The sequence below is a fragment of the Alosa alosa genome, chromosome 10 (assembly GCF_017589495.1).
Source record: "Alosa alosa isolate M-15738 ecotype Scorff River chromosome 10, AALO_Geno_1.1, whole genome shotgun sequence".
In the NCBI taxonomy this organism is placed as follows: Eukaryota; Metazoa; Chordata; class Actinopteri; order Clupeiformes; family Clupeidae; genus Alosa; species Alosa alosa.
Window position 1 is genome coordinate 10,880,560 of NC_063198.1, and position 15,029 is coordinate 10,895,588.

Sequence of the window (15,029 nt, forward strand, 5' to 3'; positions counted from 1 at the left end):
CTTGTCTTTGGTTGATGGCTTTGAAGTCTGCTGGCACATCTAGTACCTGAATCTTATGTATTTTTTATTTTTCCCAAACCTTGATTTTTCTCAGAAGGTTTTAGGTCACCACTGGACAGTTTTTATTTAACTTTAGTCAAGAAATGTCTTTGTCTTCACTAACGTTAAAAATGTATATATATATAGAGAGAGAGAGATAGATAGATAGATAGATAGATAGATAGATAGATAGGTCATAGATACTTCAAAAAACTGTAATTTATATTCACTGGCTGATCAACTGTCCAATAGGCATTAGTTTTGCCACACACTTGTTGAATAAACATGTCTAAACATGGAATATGAATACATAACCATTTTAGGAGCCACCTGGCCAACATTTTCACACCTTCTCTGATATCACAGTAAGTAAACTAGTGGTGGGACAGAGAGAATATATTATGAGGGAAAGTGTTCAGGGAGTCCATGGGGTGGTGGTGGTGGTGGGGGGGGGTCCTTGCCTTGGCTACGTGTGGACCTCAAAGCTCAGAGGGTCATTAATTAAATGCATGCACTCCACGGAAGTGCCCGCCTGCCATGTAATAAAACAAGTTTATGGCACATTGGTGTCTGGCCTCTTTTTCCTCTTTTCATCAGCCTGACAGAGTGCACTTCCCTGGGACCGAGCGTAACTCTTCACCCAAAGACAGCTCTGGGGATTACAAGTGTGAGACGAAGAAGAAAAGGCTGGAAAGCAATGAGTCGCGTTTCCAAAGTCATAATGGCAGATACCAATCTCTTTCTCTCTCTCTAACCAGACTCTCTGTCTCTCTCTGTCTCTCTGTCTCTCTCTCTCTCTCATGGATGTCCTATAGAGCCGGGGAAATTAGCCTGCGTGGCCAGGATCGGATGGCCCAGACCCGGCCTGCAGCTACCTGATCCTGGGCTCTCTCTGGAGGCCCAGGCGCCTCTTCCTCATTAGCAGGCTGAGGAGACGCTCTGGATGGCTGGGACTGCTGATTACCCAACTCTGACTGCGGCTGCAATGCTCTGCTATTCTCATTCCAAATGGCACATCTCTCTCTCTTATCTCTTTCTTTCCTTCTCTCTCTCTTTTCCTCTATCTCTCTTGCTCCTTTCACCCCCTGAACATGCTTAGCTCCTCTCCACTCTCTCTAATTTTCTATGTTCTCTCCCTCTCTTTTTAAAACATCTCTTTCTCTTCCCCCCCCTCTCTCTCTCTCTCTCTTGGCTCCTCTCTTTCTCTGTGTGAGCATGATTTTCTATTATCCACTATCTCTATCCCTCTCTTTTCTTCCTTTCTCTCATTTTCACATCTTGCTCTTAAAATATCTTTTCATCTCTACACAACTTTCTTCCTAATCATCTCAACAAAGTAACCACTTCTGCTCCATCTCTTCATCTCTATTGTGTACATTCTTTCTCTACCTCTCTTTTTTCCTCTTTCAAATTTCTCTCTATCAGTTTATCCCTGTCTCTCTCTCCAAACCCATGACTCATGGGTGTCACTAGACCCCTTTAACTGAGGCACATGCCCCAGTACTAAACTGCTGTAGTAAATAAGTTTAGGTTTTTAACTAGCTCCTGTTGCCTATTTGGCAGCAAAATATTATTATTATTATCCCTAGATTTGGACTGTGCCCCACTAGTTGTGGGTCTAAGTGACGCAACTGCCGTGACTCTTCTTCATTTATCACTTTCTCCCTGTTTATCTACCTCTGTGACTTTAACATCCATTCACCATCCTGTTCTGTTGTTTGTTGCATCACACAGGAACAATAACGTTGCCATGGTGAACAGAGAGCAGGAGCACTGGAATTCCCAACGGTCACAACAGAGCCGTCGCCATGTCCTGGAAATCCTATTGGTGGGATGCCAGTGCCATAGCACTCCATTTATTAGCACTACGGCGAGACACAGGTGTTGCTTTTAGATTACATTGTGCGCTCACATGAGCCGGGAAATGGTGGTAATCAGGTTAGTGGAATATAAAGACATGGCTGTCCTCTTCATGAAATTACATCCACTGCACACACTCAGCGCCACTTATCCTTTAGTTGATCCGACGACTACTGTCTGTTCCTCTAACTGAGCAGGGGTGGGGGGCTGTTTGTAGTTGCAGCTAGCTATTATCAGTCTGATTATGTCTGTTATACATCCCCATCCTGGTCCAGGGTCTGCTTCTGGGGAAACTCTGCCTGGCTGTAAATACATTTAGCCAAGGATTCAGTCAGGAAGCGTCTGTCATTTGTTCCAAATCTGTCTATGATCCCCGGAGCACCTGCCATCTCTCTGGTTATCTGTACTGTATGAAAAGACCCCAGAGCACATGTTAGCTGAGCTTATAGTGGGCTCTCCCAACACAGGTAATGAAGAGATACATGGAAGGAAGCGACGTAAAGCCCACACTCTGACAAGATATAGGCTGCGTCTCAAACTGCCTACTTGCACACTTCAAATACCTAGTTTAAGTATATAGTGCATATATTAGGACAATACTAACCATCGAAAAAGTGGGCACAATGCAAGTAAGTCCTCAGTGCACACTAGCATACTTTGTGCCTGGTGTGCATGTGGAGAATGGGCAATCAATCTGAAAAATGAAAGGGGCTTAATTGTGTCATTGCATATTAAGTCAAACCTGAGGACAATTTACCCCTGACACGCGCATTTCTCATCCATTCTACCCGCATTCACATGTGGAATTAAAATATTGATGTTTGCCATAAGCTGTTTCTCAAGGCTACACACATGGCTTTGCAGTCGTAATGAGTCATTCAGTGTGGAAGCACACAACTTAACTGCCATGCGGTAGGCACTAGGCAGACATTGCTCAAACACTGTTCTTCAAAAACAGAATAATGTCTCAGATTGCATACACGTCCTACATCATGTACATAAAGATACTAACGCTATCACCAAGTGATGCGAAATATGACTGCTGCAAATGTTTGACATCTTGCTGCACTGCGCGTTGTGTGTGCGTATGTGTGTGTGTCTTTCTGCTCAGATAATCTTGTATAAGCACACAGGCTCAGCACATGCTCCACTGATGGTAGAGGAACAGAAGGAAGAGTCCCTATGGTATTTCAATAGGTGACCAAGACAAGAGCCTTCTGGCATTTGTTGCTTCCAGGAAGCATCATGGAGTTCACTTGACATCCTGCATATACATACGTACAGCACAGACACTTGAGGAAGCTCACGTGCACAACCAGTGCGGTATGGCTTCGAGGAGAGAGGCACCATGCTGTGTCTGGCATACATCTGTCACAATGTGGCCCTTCTGTCTCAGATTTCTCTGGAGGCTTCTTTTGAAATCTCATAACTTTGATGTAACATCAGTATCAGGCTATCGTGAATGCTGTAAACACTGTCTCGGATGCCCATGCTAAAGACAAAAAAAAATGAAAAGACGAATTCTCTCAAAATAGCTGATACACTGTCATACTAATGCATATTTTGTTATCATGTGGGATTTCATACAGTGGTGATGGCGTTGATGAGAAAATCAGGAGTATGGGTGTCTGAATGAACCGACTAACGACTTTGTATTCAGATCTTACTCATAAATGTAAGGCCTCAGCTCTTTATGTCTAAAGGAGAAGAAGCCTTTCCCAATGGAAGAAAACCACTAGCCTTGAACTCAATCAGAGACCCTGTCAGTTAAAACCAAACAAGGCATTGATTTTAGAGGAATGCGTTTTAACCTCAGAAGAATGGAGGTCCTGAGTTATGCCTCAACAATAGGCTATTACGGATGACACAACCTTTCCCTTTCCTCCGTGGGCAACACATTTTGATGACCTTGGTTACCCACTGACCACTCTGCCTTAGCTGTTCGTTTTAGTACTCTTTTCGCTGAGTGCTCCACATTATTACCCATCTCATTCCTTCATCTCTGCATGGCTTAACTTGGCTAAAGCACAAAAAGATATTGCTGCAATTTCGAGCATTTTCTGCAAAAGCTTGCCAGTGGATCCGTCAGTGGGTCTGCATGTCTGCGGTGTATCATTCCTTACCTCTAGCAATCATGTATGAGGACATGGATTTACATGTACAACACAGACATTCAATCCTTCATGCACACCATGTTCCTGAAGACAAGAAAGCACTTAGACAGATACACACATACCACAGAATACAACAAACAACACAACAATAACAACACAATACAGTAAAAGGCAGATGCAGAAAGAGGAACATTATGGTAGTTTTGGTGTAGAAGCCCCTGTGGAACTTTGGATGTGTTACAATAGTGGAGGGTGTCTTGGCCTACAGAGGTCGTTTGGAGGTGAAACATTTGCCTCCTCAGTGGTCTGATTGAATCAGCTCTGCTCCCCTTCTCCCCAATCCAAGGTACTGAAATGAGTGTCTGTCCTTAGAGGATTTCTGCCAGAAAAAACATACTGAAGAATTGGGAAGAGGCCTCCTTGACAAACAAACACCTGAAAATCTGTGAAGGTATGCGATAGATAAAAAAATTTAGTTATGCAGAACAAAGATCTGCATGCTTCAGTGGGGAAAATAAAGGATTGCTGCCACCAGAAATTACTTTCGATTTTGAAGAATTAAACAGAGAGACTCAGATATTTCTGACATTTTTTTTCTGCCAAGCAAGTAATGTATTACCTTCAACTTCAAGCTCCCCGTCTGATGAGTTGAAAGAACAAAGAATGTCAATTACACACCTGAGGAACTACCATCCACCAATCAGTAAACACTAATTAAATGCAATGAGACTCCTGAAGAATCTAAATTGAACAAAAATGAAGCTTCGAAGAAAAGGGAGATTGACGGAGTATGCATTCAAACACGCACACCGAAATGATACACGGCCACAAAGTAATCTCTGCAGAATTTAATTTAACTCCATTAATTTTTGTCATTACACCACAAAATGGCCAGTTATTACCGTATAAGCATCTGTGCTTTTCCATTTGGGCTCACCAAATGTCATGCACCTGTAACACAATTACTGATTGCAAGACCCGCCCTCCACAATAAGGGAAAAAGTCAATGGAATGACACCTTAACAGGTTATATATGAAATAGCAATATCTTGATTTTTATGTATAAAACTTTATATCGAAGTCCACATGCATTGACTGTATAGGGCAACTTAATACGAGCTGGCTCTTTTTTTTATTACGGATGCTATGCTCCCGTTCTTTTGAAAACACACACACACACACACACACACAACACACAAACACGCACGCACTCACACACACACACACACACACAATCAGTCCCTTTGGTCTTCTTCTGTTCTGACGTGTTTCTCATCAGGAGGCACAAGGTCAGGAGAAATGTGCTCCATCTCACATCCGAGGGGGCAGTGGAGGCGATGGCCACAGGCGGATGGATGGCCTGGCTCCTTTTTCAGAGACTCCAGTGTAAATAAAACAGTTAGATCTTGCTCCAGGTGCTCTCTCCTCAAAACAATGGGGTATCATATGAGGGCAATACACCTTTCCACTCTGACTGTGTTTATATAAAAGCATTGTGATAACATGACTTTGTATACACGCACTGAGAGTGGTGGGGGGGGATGAAGGTGTCATAGGTGCATTTCAACACACCTCCTCTCCTACTCACGTTTGGGGCATGCGGCTTTTCTTCTTTATTTGCTTTTTTGCATCTGTTGGTGGCAATGTCTCTCGCCTCTGCAAGAAAAGGGAAAAAAAATACAATACCGCCATCAGCTGCATAAAAAATGATGCAATACCAATGCAATATGAACAGATATGTACATGCGTGTGTGATTCAAGCGGGTGAACCGACTGTTTTCTCATTACACTGTTTTAGAATGAAGTGCTAAAACCCCAGTGCAGCAGGTCTCGACTCTGAAGGCTTCTGCCCTGGGGGAGGGCTCCTATCCAGATATGCCCCAGTGTTTTATTGTGCTGCTCACCGTTTCCATTAACAAATGCAATCAGAGTTTCTTTTCGGCACGTCGCAGCCTCTGATGGAATATATTCATGAGCGCTGAAAAATGAATGGGCCCCACTTATGTGATCACATTAGGGTAAAAGCCCACAGCCCCGTTGCTGCATTTAGGTTTTTTTTTTGGAAACGCCGCGACTCCCTCATGTGTGGCCCTTGAGGTTCACAGACGAGCTGTCTCGGAATGCGCTCCACGCACAGGCCGCAAGAGGGAAGGTAGGGAAGGCGAGCGCGTGGCGCGTCTCCCCAGGGGAACCTGAGGTGCCTTGGGCGTGGTGTGGTGCATGGCGGTGTAGAGTAAACTCTGTGTGTGCTCTGTGCAGCACATGTGCCGTGCGTGTGTGTGTGTGTGTGTGTGTGTTTGCTCTGAATGTGTGCCATGCTTGCTGCGGCTTAGAAGATAACTTATGATAAACTTTCAAATGTTTTTTTAATGTTTTTTTTTCTGCCCCTGGGGGATTGGTGCACTGCATCAGATACAGGAGCAGATGAGTGTATGGCGATGGGTGAGGAGTCATGTGTGCTGCTTTGTGAATGAGAGTTCTGAGATTTTCGGTCCTCATGTGAGAATCAGCAGGCTTAGAAAAGCAACAGTGGTTTATAGCCAATCTTTACGTTCATAGGGGTTTAACCGGCACTTACAACCACACTGAGACATTGAATGAATATATATTGTCTATGCCTATACCTACATGCATAAATGGCTAATGTAATGTGGATATCATCTGAAGACACACTGTCATATGCTAACTGCTTTACTTTTTTCTTTTTTCCTTTCTTTCTACCCTTTTTCCCTCATCTATCTTCCTTTTGAATTTCATCCTTTTCTTGAGCCAAACTAAGCTCACATAAGTTGGGTTCTGCTTAAGAATTACGTTAGGAAATTTTCTCTGGCCACTTTTGCTATTTACTTAGGAGGTAAGAGCAGTGCTTTGACAGAATGTCAAAAGAAGCATTAATATAATTATTTAAATAAGTAAAATTGAACATTTGAAATTGAATTACAGGGGAACTCTGTGGTGTTGAGGAATTGTGAATGGTTGCATCACATGTGAACAGAGAGCTCCAAATTATGCCCTTGACCTGGAGCCCAAACTGAGTGGGAAGACCCTTTTAGAAGTGAGAATTGAATGATGTTTACCCTTAAATTGAAAGCACACATCAAAATGAAACCAGTGAGCCTCTGTGTGATGGTTATTGGTACTGAAAAACTCAGTCTTTTCATGGGAATCAGTCAGAGACAGAAAGGGCATAACAAACTGTATTAATTAAACTATCCACTTTTCCAGCTTTACAATATTTATTTTCTACTTTTATTAAAAAAAGGTATTTAGAATTGTCTCCTTTGCAACATTTACCATTGTGAAAGCAACGGCTTGATACTAAAATGTTACCTGACGTATTAGCACACAGTTTCCCTACACCACAAATAATTATCTCCCAACATTCACTCGCGCATTAAGTCATATTTCCTCTCTTCTCACCTCGGCTGTTTTTTCCATCTCTCTTGGTGAGCTCCTGAATTCATAATGGCCTGTGATTTACACCAGGGGCTGCTGACTTTCATATTCCCGTAATTTATGTTTCGCTAATCTTCACGGAGGATGCTCATCAAGTACACACCTAGCATAGGCACGGCGGTTAAGAACCCTATTGGTATGTGTCCCCCGCACGACACTGCAGGGATCCGATCTCTCCCAAACTGCCAACGGGTGTGTGTGTGTGTGTGCGCACATGAGCGTTCCAAGACCTTGGCCCATCTTGTCTCCTCTTCCCCCCTGATATTAGTGCACTGCCAGGGTTGGAGACGGGGTGGTGTGATGAGGGCACACCTTTAGGAGCACCCCTGCCCTTCCCTTCCTTGCGGTTCCCCTCTCTACAGATAGCTCTCAGTGGGCTCTGTTGGCTTGAGAGCATGGGCCACTGTTTTGGTGGACTCTCTTGTTTTCTCTCATGTAATTTGCACATCAGGGAGAAGTCTCCTGCTGTGATGAAAGGGAAATGATTCATAATTCATGCGGTTGTAAATGTAGGCACACGGGCTAATAGGCTATGTGGCATTATGTAATAAAATAGAGTGTAATGATATTTAAGAATATTTTATTGCCCATTATAGATGCCAAGCCTCACTAATGAGATCCAGACTTATTTCTATACATGGCTTGCCAAATCGACTCTTCTGGAGAACAGAATGGTCTGGCTTTGGACTGCTTTGAAAATGGAGTGCTTAATGCTGACTTAAAGCAGCCAAAAAAAGACTTAAAGCTCTCCAGAACATTATGGTTTTGAATAGCCAGTGAGTTCAAAATGTTATGCTTTTGTTCTACCCTGCTGAAAACCCCCTATTATATTTAAAGATGGGATGTTGTGTTCAGTGTTAACAGACACAGATCATCAGATACAGCTGGCTGCTATCTGCCTCAGAGATATTTTATTCGATTAACGTTATGGATGAAACAACTCCACAATATCTCGCCAGAAGATTAAAGGAGACATCTGGGTAAATATGAGAATGTGCGAGTCTAGAGGGCAAAAACACCTTCACATCCGATGCCACCAGAGGTACAGTAATTAAATTGCCCTCCCACCCCCCACCCCCCACCCACCACGCCCAAAGATGCAAACAATCCTTTTGTGATTCTACTGCAGTCTGCCCCTCTTGTCAGCTAGGCCATCTCCTCGGAGGCAGCACAAAGAGCATTATGCATGAGGCCCAGAAGGTCTTTGAGCATGCTCTATGCTGTCACCCTGCTCCTTGATGCAATGTCACCAATCCATCCTTTACCGATCATATTCAATGTGGTTAACTCACATCAAAGTAAAGCAATTAACATGTAATTACAAGGTGAGTCTGCAACTACACTGCAACAGCTGCTGCTTTCTCGATGAACAAAAACATTTTTAAAAAAAAGTTTTAACCTCTGCTGGGTAAACTTCTGCTATATTCATAGGTGACGTTTAAGATTCTTTTGAAGCACCAAAGAAGGAACATGGAAATCCATCCCTCTCTGTGATATGTTCCTAAGCAAAAAAGAGAAAGAAAATTCATGCAGGAGACATGAATAGGCTATTCTGAAAGTATCGTGCATTCTGCAGATATGTCAAGATGGAGAGGGGAGGGGCAGGACACACAGTGCCACATAAATGGTGCTTTTTTTTTTTAAAGTATATTTTTTTGGGCTTTTTATGCCTTTAATTATAGGACAGTGAAGATTGACAGGAAGTGAATGGGAGAGAGAGCAGGGGTGGGATCCGGAAAGGACCACGGGGCGGGAATCGAACCCGGGTCGCCGGCGCACGGTGCAGGTGCCCCAGCCAATTGCGCCACAGCTGGGGCCCATAAATGGTACTGTCATTCCAACAGAGAATTCACTTAGATGGTTGTCCCTGATTAAAAAAGGAAAAAAAGAAAAGGAGTTACCACTGAGGGTGCACCATTAGCAGCCTTTCAACACACACAGCCATTTATTTGTATACACAGGGAGCACTGTAGTCTGCACGGATTACACACACGTGGTGACCTGCACTAAATATGTAATATGTAATGCAATGGGTGAGCTCAAATCTGGCTTTACAATTTGTGTGGTTTTCAGCAAAAAACCCAGGGCTGTCACTTTGGATTCAAGAGGGAAGGGAAGGCAAAAGTGAGAGTTCAGACAAATATTGGTTTTGTGTCAAAAAGCCAATTGAAAGTTAGATGTGTTAATCTTCGAGCTAATGGCCGTCTTCAGAGTTCCTTAATATTCTCCCCCCATTCTCCTGCAACAGGGGGTATCTCCACAAGGTTAATTAGTTGCAGGTCTCTTGAGGTTCCTTAACCGATGTCAGCTTACGATAGCCAAGGTGCCACCATACAGGACTTCAGAAGAAGGTTAATGGGTGCTTGATATCTCCCTTGCTTCACAATAGTCACAGACCTTTGTGGCTTGTTGACTGGGGTGAAACTGAAGCCTTTAGAACTAACTGAAATCATAGCAATACAGTCAGATAACAAATGATTTAGTTTAAACACTAGGGATCAGCAGACATAGTTGAAGAATTTCAGTGCTGTTGAAACTTTCTTGTATATTTTGGGCCATGAAAAGCACAGATTCCCACAAAACTGTAAAAGTTACAACTTTTGGGTAGGGTGTTGTCACTGTGTCTGTGCAGGCTCGAAGAATTGAATGTTCTCTCTTCAAAAGCACAGAGCAGAGATTGCACTGGTCATTTGCTTCTTCAGAAAACAAACATTTACATTCCAATGTATTGCTGTCACATTTGAAATCGCACTCCACGCAAGGCGCATTTTCTGCACCTCCGGTGCACTCTTGATCACAGCAGTGGATGTCATGTGACTCCATGCCTCTCAGCGTGTGTCCTGCCTCCCAAACAGCGACCAGGCGGTATAGAAATTTCATGATTTATCACATCAATATCCCCCTAACCACCTTTCTGATTGCTTTGATACCTTTATTGACATTTCCCCCAGATCCTATGGACATGCATGGCCTGTGCATTTTTCATTTCTGCCCTGGGACAACATAGCTCGCAAATTCTAATCATAATAATAAAGATTCCTCCTAAAGCATTTGCTGGAGGTTTTTACATGGTGCCATTACCTTCAATGTTTATGCTTTGAGCATAGAAGGGGGGTGGGGGTTGTCCTCTCCACTTTATCTTTGGGGGCACCATGGTGATCCCTCCCCGCCCCCACCTCCTCGCACCACTGAAAGATGACAGGATTCCAGCAGCGGTCATGGAGGGAACTGAGAACAGGTTTATGACCACCATCCAAGCCAGACCCAACCAAACGAGCACTGGGAGATGAATCACACGGCAGAGGGAGAGAGAGAGAGCTGCAGAGTGGGGTTTAAAAAGTGACCCTGCTCTGCCAGGCGGTGGGGTGGCGCAGCAGGCTATCAGAGCACGAGCGGTGGCTTTGCCGCGTGACGGGCAGCTTCATATGCACTTCTAAGCAACCCTACACAAACACACACACACTCCTCACTCCCACTCTGCGTTCTGGTCTGTGGAGGGTGCAGAAGCAGCAGGTGTTGTGTTTTTGTGTAGAGCCCATACCTCTAATGTGGTGTGGTGCAGCAGAGCAGAGGGAATTTAAAAAGAAAAAGCCAGAGGCCTGCAGTATACAAAGTCACCCCAGGAAGTTACAGAAGAACAAGAGCACACCTTGTTTTCTTGATTCTATTCTAGAACACATCTGTAGGGTACTGATTTGGGGGTTCTGACTTGGAGCAATGAGCTGGATGATAGTGATTTTCAGTCAAATTCGCTATAGATTCTCTGCCAAGCTTATCATCAACGTTTGTGTTTGTTTGTTTGTGCGTGTGTGTAGAGCATTTCGTTCCCCCCTCAATTTTGTGTACAGGGTTTTCTGATTTCCCGTACATTGCCTGTAAACACAAATTAAATTATGCAGCTGTGTTGGAAGCCAATAAGACTCAAATCTCCACTGTTGCGTATGCAATATGATGACATATTCCAAGTTTGTGATACCTCTATCAGGGGTCTTAATAGTATCTTTTCTTTCATTTTAATTTTCCCTCTAGGCAGCAAGTTTGCTCTCTGTGCAACTAAGCTCTGAGATTCCCATGCTGTTGACTCAGCAGTTAAGTGTATTAATTTCCCTAGCTTGCAGAGTTATTTCATATTCCTCTGGATAGACAACAAGACCTTCTAGTGACTGCCTAATACCACACAAATCTGTGAGCAAACATATAATAAGATTGAATTTGAATCCATTGCTTTGATGTGGATAATGTTCTTTGTGACAAGACGTGCACAGCCCCTCTTGTGCAGCGAACAATGTGATATTACACTCATCATAGGCTCTCCGACGTCCATGAAGTAATGAAGTGCAACCTATCCATGAAAAGAAATTTAGTTTTTTTCTTCCCTTCTTACCTTTCAGAGTGAGTGCAGACACAGGGACATTGAAACAAATCTACTCAGCTTTAAGCTGAAGCACAGGATGAGCTTCATGGCGAAAGCTGGGCAGAGCCAAGCAGCCAATACAGAGCACCACGGAGGATAGAAAAGGCTTTGTCAGGGATACCCTTAGGCTGAGGACTTGTTTTTTTTGTTGTCAGTCTGTGGGAGTAGGCAATTGGATTAGGGCTGTCTTCCTCCTGCACCATGCCATGCTAGCGAGGCTAGCTGATGAGGCGGGCACCTCCACACTCACTGTCAATGTTTCATTGACTTCTGAGGAAGGGGGTCCTTGGCTACAGGGTCCTGGGGTAAGGACTCACGCTGGCGCTGGAGGAGCGAGGTTAAACAAACTGATCAGAGGAAGTCCAGACACTGCCGGGTGGGAGAGCGGGCAAACCCCCGCCCGTATGGTGAACCCGCAGGGCTGCTACGCTAACCCCCCACAGGGGCCGAGAGCAAGACCACACAACACCATCATGAAAGATCTGTCACTCCAACATCCAGGGTGCACAGCGCCTGCTGAGGGGAAATTGATTGTTGTTTATAAAGGAAAAAGAGAAATAAAGGATAAACTCTAAGCTCTCATTCAGCCTTTGTAGTAGAAGATGTTATGTATACACTGCTGAGTGAAGGATATCTAAGCTACTGACTACTACAATTAAAGGTTGCGTCAGCGATAGCGTGGATACGTCACTTCTGTTGACGTTCAAACAAAACAGAGAGCTACTTGCTACTCCCTCCCCCTCCCTCCCGTGCAATTAAAACTCTTCTAAACACGCATGTCGTCGGTTATTAGTTTGCCTTTGAGTGGATTGTTGGTAGCAATTGTTTTTGTGTACAGATGTCGGAGCCTAGGCTGCCTACAGAGACACAGTGTTTTGACGGCCTGCTTATGGGGCAGACAGCTAGCGGATCGTTAGGAAAGATTAGACAAATGCGATCATTTATGTTTGGGCCTTTTTTGGGCCTGAAATCGCTGATACAACCTTTAAGTCAGTCCAAATGTCTGTGTGTGTGTGTGTGTGTGTGTGTGTGTGTGCATTTGTTAGACATAATACAATAATTTCAGGAGAAACTACATCCCAATAGTGACAAGTATGAGAAGTCACCTGCTCTCCAGAAAAACACAATTTTGTAATGCCCTGAACCACATGCCACAAGTTAAGTAAGCTTACAGATGCCAAAGTAAGGTTTCTGACATTCGTCATCCTTGAGTGTTTTGCTACTACATTACTGTGAGTATGCAGTGTTTGCTCTTTATATGTAAAATATAAGGCTTATGGACTGAAGATGACTCAAGAGATGACTGTATTTAATATTATATTTTCCCATGCATATATTTTTGATTCAGTGCATGAATAAGGTTGTAAAACAACTGGCTATTTTCTCTGTGACTTTATAATATTACTATGAAGAGGTGATGTCTAAAGAAAATGGATGTAGGCCTACTACCAAAAGACCAGATACACTGAGCATAGGTATAAGAGGAAAACTACATGAACTCTCTTTTATAACGTGGGTGATCCATAACCCTTCCTTTGTCTCACCCAGGCCCCTTATGTTGACACTGACCAATTTGATGCAAATTTCTCTTTCTCTCACACACACACACGCATGCACACACATAACCTCTCTCTCTCTCTCACACACACACACACGCATGCATGCACATACATAACCTCTTTCTCTCTCTCACACACACACGCATGCATGCACACACATAACCTCTCTCTCTCTCACACACACACACACACACACATTCTCTCTCTCTCTCACACACACACTCTCTTCCTCTTTCTGTCATAATCTCCTCCTTTATGATCACTTTGCCCTCTCTTCCTTTTGAAGATGTCAGGGTAATGAGAGCTTTAGAGGACTGGTTGAGTTGGTTATTTACTTATTCAGTGAAGCTCACTCTCGATTAGCTTGTGCCCCCTACACAGAGGTCTGAGGCATATGCCTGCATGTGTGCAAGGTCACAGGTGAGCAATGAGGATACGGAGCCATGTATATGTGTGCTAGCCATGAAAGCCTTTAGCTTTAAGCAATGTGTGTTCTCTTCTCTCCAGCTCCAATGATGTGTAGTGCTGTGCACCACACCAGCAGAAGTGTTCTTCTGACTATTATGTCACCAATTGTACCTCAACGGCAACACATTGGAAGTGTATGAGACCGCTGAGCCGATGTGCCTATGCCCCACATGTATTATGTGAGCCTTCAGAGCTTCAGCAGTCTCTTCAGTATGCGTCATGGCACATAAGACAATTTCCAGTTTGGTCAGTGCATTCTTTTTGCTGTAAGAACTCAACCTTTTACTATGTTGTCTATCTGCTTTTTTGTCTGAAGGGGAAGAGCAGAGGCTCTTCCATGAATTTTGAGTAACCTTCTGTCTTAGGAAGGTAGGCTCTCTATCAAAGGAATACTTTTGATTTCTTCACCCTCACCCACATTACTGAATTGATATTGTGAACTGCCACTTACCACAAACAATAATTTCAAGGTTCTCCTTTTTAACCGCACTAAGACTCATAATGAAACACTCCATCTTTCAAGCAGGTATTATTCACTCCATGCCCTTGGCGAACACATACATTTGAGTACTGTCTATTGAAATTGAGTTGGGATGTACCCTTTTTAAGACTATGACCTGAGAAGTGCAGCACCATAGAAAATTATTTGTGCAGCACCAAGAATCATTGTTGTGAGACCGAATTTTAACAACTTGATAATTACAGTGCATGAAAATCAAACTTAGTAGGTCTTGAAAAAGACACTTGAGCAATGTATTTTTCATTTTTGTAAACTTCATACTTTTTGAGATATTAACAAAAAACATGCTTATTTTTCCCATAGACTTTGCATTAGCATTATGACATCATAAAGGGCCAGCTGCTCAACTAGGCCCCCACAAGGAGCCAATTAAACTGATTTGCACCTGTCTCAACTGCCATCTGCTCAACTAGGTGGTGTCTCTCCATTCTACAAGGATATAACCTCTCTCCATTCTACAAGGCTATAACCTTTCAGCCAACTTTCTATCGATTCATCTTCTTCAAACCATTCCCCCATCCACCCATTAATGGATGTTCATAGTGAGAAAGTTTAATGGATATTGATAGTGATGGTAATTTTGATACCATAGATTTAAT